Below are 6,250 nucleotides of genomic sequence, written 5' to 3'. Positions count from 1 at the left end.
AAAAGTAAACACTTTTAGAAAATCAGTGTTTGTACATATAAGAATTAAAACAAAGTCCACTTTATGATTGTAAAATGACATGAATGAGACTTCTGGTTCAACATGGTGGAGAAAAAGGATATGTACCCATCTCCTCTTGTGAAAGTTCCCAAATTTCAACTAGCTGTTGAACAACCATTGACAGGAGGACACAGGAACACAATGAATAAAGATACTCCATTTCCAAAGATGAAGAAGTAGCTGCAGTGATACTGGAGGAGGGGCATAATCTTGATAAAGGCAAACCCCATACCTGCTGGCCAATAAACTGGAGAAAAATAATGCCAAAGAACTTCTCCCTCTGTTGTGAAGGTTCTGAACCCTACATCAGTCTTCTCAATCTGAAAATATGACAAAAGGACTGGGAATCCCCAGGAAATCTGACCTTGAAGGCCAGTGGGATTTGATTACAGGACTTTTGTAGTCCTGGGGAAAACAGAGACTCCAGTCATGGAGGGCACAAACAAAAATTTACATGCACCAAGACCCAGAGGAAAGGAGCAGCGACCCCATAGGAGACTGAAGCAAAACTACCTACTTGTGTTTGAAGAGCTCCTATGGAAGCATAGGTCAGCAGGGACTCACCACAGTGATGAGGGCACTGGCAGCAGAAAGCTGGGAAAGTTCCCCTTTGCATGAACCCTTTTGAAGGTCGCCATGAACCCTACCATAGAGCAATCAGGCCAAAAAACTACCAGGCACCCACCAGCAGATAGTTGGATTAAACCTTTACTGAGCAAGTTCCTGCCCAGCAGATCAAGACTCGGTTTTTCCCATTTTCATTTCCTGCCATCAGGAAGCTTACACAAGCTTCTTATACTCCCCCATCAGAGGGAAGACAGAAGAAGCCAGAACCACAGTCCTACAGACGCTAAAGCAAAAATCACATTATAGAAAGTTAATCATGATGAAAAAAAAAAAAAAAAAGTTCTGGAAGAAGGCAAGATAAAACCCTCAAAAAACAACTAAATAAAGAGGAAATAGGCAACTTTCCAGGAAAATAAATCAGAATAAAGATAGTAAAGATGACCCAGGATCTCAGGGAAACAATGGAGAAGATGCAAAAAATGTTTACCGAAGACCTACAAGAACTAAGGAACAAGCAAACAGAGATGAATAATAGACTAGTAGGACTCAATAGCAGAATAACTGAGGCAGAAGAATGGACAAATGACCTGGAGGACAGGATGATGGAAATCACTGCCACAGAACAGAATGTAGGGAAAATAAAGAATGTAAAGACATTAAAGACAGCCTAAGAGAGCTCTGGGACAACATTAAACACACTGACATTTGCATAATAGGGGTCCCAGAAGAAGAATAGAGAGAAAAAAGACCTAAGAATCTATTCAAGAGATAACAGTTGAAAACGTCTCTAACATGGTAAAGAAAATAGTCAACCAAGTCCAGGAAGCACAGAGAGCAGGATAAACCCAAGGAAGAACACACAGGCATATAGTAATCAAACCAACAAAAATTAAAGACAGAGATAAATGATTAAAAGTAACAAGGGAAAAATGACAAATACCAAACAAGGGAACTCTCATCAGGCTATTAGCTGATTTCTCAACAGAACCTCCACAAGGCAGAAGAGAACGACATGATATGTTTAAGGTGATGAAAGGGAAGAATGTATGACCAAGAATACCCAGCAAGACCCTCTTTCAGATTTGATGGAGAAATCAAAAGCTTTCCAGACCAGCAAAAGTTAAGATAATTCAGCCCTGACAAATCAGTGTTATAGCAAATGATAAAGGAACTTCTGTAGGCAGGAAACACAAGACAAGGAAAAGACCTACAGAAAATAAACCCAAAACAATTAAGAAAAAGGTAATAGGATCATACATATCAATAACTACTTTAAATGTAAATAGATTAAAGGCACCAAACAAAAGACATAGACTGAGTTGATGAAAACATGTGCATGTATGCACTTCCACCTACCAAATATCTCTGCTTGATCCCTAAATTGTATTTAATTATTTTACATTGATAGGTTAATCAGGTTCCCATTATGGCTTGGAACTGTAATTATCTTTATTTTTTCTCTGGCTACTGATAGTGAAAACTGATAAACATCTTTTGCTATTGTATCAGTATCAGTTCAGTCACTCAGTCATATCCGACTCTTTGCAACCCCATGAACTGCAGCAGGCCAGGCCTCCCTGTCCATCGCCAACTCCCAAAGATTACTCAAACTCATGTCCATTGAGTTGGTGGTGCCATCCAACCATCTCATCCTCTGTCATCCCCTTCTCCTCCTGCCCTCAATCTTTCCCAGGATCAGGGAATGATGCTTCAGCTTTAGCATCAGTCAGAGTTGATTTCCTATAAGATTGACTGATTTGATCTCCTTGCAGCCCACAAGACTCTCAAGAGTCTTCTCCAGGACCACAGTTTGAAAGCACTGATCCTTCAGTACTCAGCCTTCTTTCTGTTCCAGCTCTCACATCCACATATAACTACTGGAAAAACCATAGTTTTAACTACATGGACCTTTGTTGCAAAGTGACATCTATATTTTTTAATACGCTGTCTAGGTTGGTCATACCTTTTCTTCCATGGAGCAAGCATCTTTTAATTTAAAGTCACTGGTTTCAGTGACTGGATCACAAGAAAATAAAATCTGCCACTGTTTCCATTTTTTACCCACTTTGCCATAAAATGGCAAGTTGAGTTTGAATAAACTTTATTTTTAGAACTGCCAGACATGCCTATGGTGGTTTGTAAGCATAGTAAGGAATCTTCATAATTTTGTATGGACATCTGACTTTTGTTAGAGAAGCCAAAGTTTCCCCACCTTTTTAGTGTTTCTGCTGATCTGAACATTGTTGGGAACCAGGCTAGGCCATCCCAAAATATTCTTCAATGGCATATTGATTGTTTTGCACTAAAATTACTTAAGAAATGGCCATTACAAGAAGAATCGTCTGATTCTCCTCTCTGTTTCCCTGAAAGCGAAATCTGTCTTGTGAAAGTGCATTTTCTTCATTTTGGAGGCAGGGGACACCACAAAGATGGAATTCTTGGAGAGGAGGATAGATACACAAATCTTACTTTAATTCACTACCCAAAGCCCAACCCCTATTTAGATTCTTCACTAATTAAGCTCCCCAAACCAAAGTGTTTGGGGAGCTTAATTTGTCCCCTCATAAATTTGTTTTGTTGTTTAAAATTTATAAAAGCTGCCTGCTTTGGTCACATCTTAGGTGTCATTTCTGTGAGACTTCCATGAGCACAAATTATCCCCCCTATTATCTGTCTTGTGTCAATTTCATTATGAGTCCAGCCACAAAAACTCAAGAAAGGTAGAGGGGAAATTTTTCTTGTTAACTTGATTGTAGCCTTATGTACATTATTTTTTATTATGAATAAGCCTAAATTACATTTCATCAGTTTAAGTAATATGTGTACATCTTCCATAAACTGTATTTTAATGTCTTTTTAAAAAAATTCTCTCACTTTTTATGTAAGAGAGAGAAATTCTATTTTTTTTTTTTTTTGAGTTGACATAACAACATATCTCAAATTGAGTGTCTTAAACAATGGAATTTTTTTCTTTCCTAATTGTTCTGGAAGCTAGGAATCCAAAATCAAGGTTTGTTGGTTTCGTTTCTCCTGGGATCCCTTTCCTTAGTTTTCAGGCCACTGCCTTCATCCTATGTCTTCACATGGACTTTTTCTTTGTGTGGAGAATCCTGATAGTTCTCTATCTGCCCTAATCTCCAAGGACATTAGTCAGATTAGATTAGAATCTATATTAATCACCTAATTCTCAAAAGGATTAACTCTTAGAGAATGTTTTAAAGATCCAATCTGAAAAATATTGCTATCTGAAGAATTGAGGGTTAAGTCTTCAACATATGAAATTTGAGAACACAATTTTTCTTGATATAGGAATTTTACAATAACTATTTCTCTTTGTTATTGCTTATAATTCCCACACAAGTTTGTTCTTCATGTTGCTTTTTATCAAATATATCAGGAATTTTTCCTTTGGTTTGATTTTTAATATAGTTTAATTTATCAATTCTTTTTTACTATAATTTCATATTTTAAGTAATAGTTTTAAATTTTTTCCACTCAATTTTTAAATGAATTCACTCATATTCAGGTTTTATTCTAGTTCTAATATGATGCAGTTATTTACATTTAAATATTTGATCCTTTTGTTGTTTATCCCAGCATGCAACATAGCATACAGTTATTGCTGTGCGGTGACTATCAGTTTTCACAATTCTAGTTATTTTTAAGTCTATCTTCAGCTCAGTCATCTGAATACCAGTTTAATAAATTTTAAATCACAATACAATAGTGATTTCTTTTTCTGGACTTTGTGTTCCATTAATCTGTCTACTCATGTACCAATATCATAAGGAGTGCTTTTTAAAAGTAATAGTCTCAGGTGGAAATTGAGAAATTGAGAAAGTAGCATAAGCCCAACATGACCTTGTCTTTGACTACATCTTCAATATTATTGTTCTTGTTCTGAGTATCTTATAAACCAACAATGTATAAGTATTTGAATTTCTCCTGAATATTGTGCCTATTTATATCCCTGTGTATTTTTTCTTTCTTTTCCGTTCTGCCTCTCTTGTAGTATTAGCAAATTCTTCATTCATGGCTCAAATGTTACATGTGGAATACTTTCTGGGTAAATGATATTTCTTCATGGAATCTGTGCTCCCTGTCCCCTATGAATAGTTTGCTATGAAATACAGTATTTTTTCACCTGTGGTCAGTCTTGTGCATATGGATCATATGTAATTTGTTGTTTGCCCAGTGCCTAAATCAATGTCTATGTGGAGGAGATATTCAATATATCCATGCTCAATCACTGAAATAAACACTCTTGTGAAATACTACCTTCAGTAGATTTGCAAGTTTTCAAGATTAATATTCACATTCTTCAATTCTAAGCAGTTTGAATTTGTGTCTTGAGATTTATCCCAAATCTAAGGAATTTCATCTTGTTCCTAGCTGGCTAGTACATCTCACCTTTACCAGTCTGGGTGAGGTGAAATAGATGGGACTCTTGTGAAGTGCCCTCAAAGGCTAAAAATCTTATGGCTCACTCTGGTCTTTCTTTCCTGGTAAGAAGAACTCTTTCTTTTTTTATTTTTATTTATTTATTATTTTTACTTTACAATATTGTATTGGTTTTGCCACACATCAACATGAATTCACCACGGGTGTACATATGTTCCCAATCCCAAACCCCCCTCTCACCCACCCCCGCCAACACACACTCCCTCCAGGTCATCCCAGTGCACCAGCCCCAAGCATCCTGCACCCTGCATCGAACCTAGACTGGCGATTCATTTCTTATATGATATTATACATGTTTCAATGCCATTCTCCCAAATCATCCCACCCTTGCCTTCTCCCAGAGAGTCCAAAGGTCTGTTCTTTACATCTGTGTCTCTTTTGCTGTCTCGCATACAGGGTTATCATTACCATCTTTCTAAATTCCATATATATGCGTTAGTATACTGTATTGGTGTTTTTCTTTCTGGCTTACTTCACTCTGTATAATAGGCTCCAGTTTCATCCACCTCATTAGAACTGATTCAAATGTATTCTTTTTAATGGCTGAGTAATACTCCATTGTGTATATGTACCACAGCTTTCTTATCCATTCATCTGCTGATGGACATCTAGGTTGTGTCCATGTCCTGGCTATTATAAACTTCTAGTTAGGGTGTTCCTTCTTGTAGCTAAACAATGCTAGCCTGAGGAAAGTGATGATGGTCCCTTTCTCTTCTTGTGCTCCATTTTTTTTTTTTTGTTCTTGTTGTTTTTTTTTTCTTTTTGTTTCATGGTGTTGCTAAAATACTTACATAGATTCCAGAGGTCTTCCAGAGATGCTTTGTTTGTGGATAGCTGTTCAATCAGTGATTTATGAAGTGACAAAGAAGTTGAATTATCCTAGCTCCTCACTTTTTCCCACAACCTGAATTTTATATTATTCTAAAATGATATTAATCTTTTATATAAACTTCAAAGTAAATTACATAAAATTACAGTGCTCTCCCCTGCTATAAGACATGTTCTATATTTAAAATATCTATGTAATTAATAAAATATTGCTGCACATTTCTAATCTATTTTGTTGCAGTGAAAGCTGTATGACAGTACACAAAATATGACACCTCTGAAGATTCCATGTTTAACATTGACATTTTTAGAGACATAGTTTTAAGTTTATATT

Source organism: Oryx dammah, unplaced genomic scaffold (genome assembly GCF_014754425.2).
Source record: "Oryx dammah isolate SB20612 unplaced genomic scaffold, SCBI_Odam_1.1 HiC_scaffold_24, whole genome shotgun sequence".
NCBI lineage: Eukaryota > Metazoa > Chordata > Mammalia > Artiodactyla > Bovidae > Oryx > Oryx dammah.
This window is presented reverse-complemented; position numbering follows the sequence as displayed.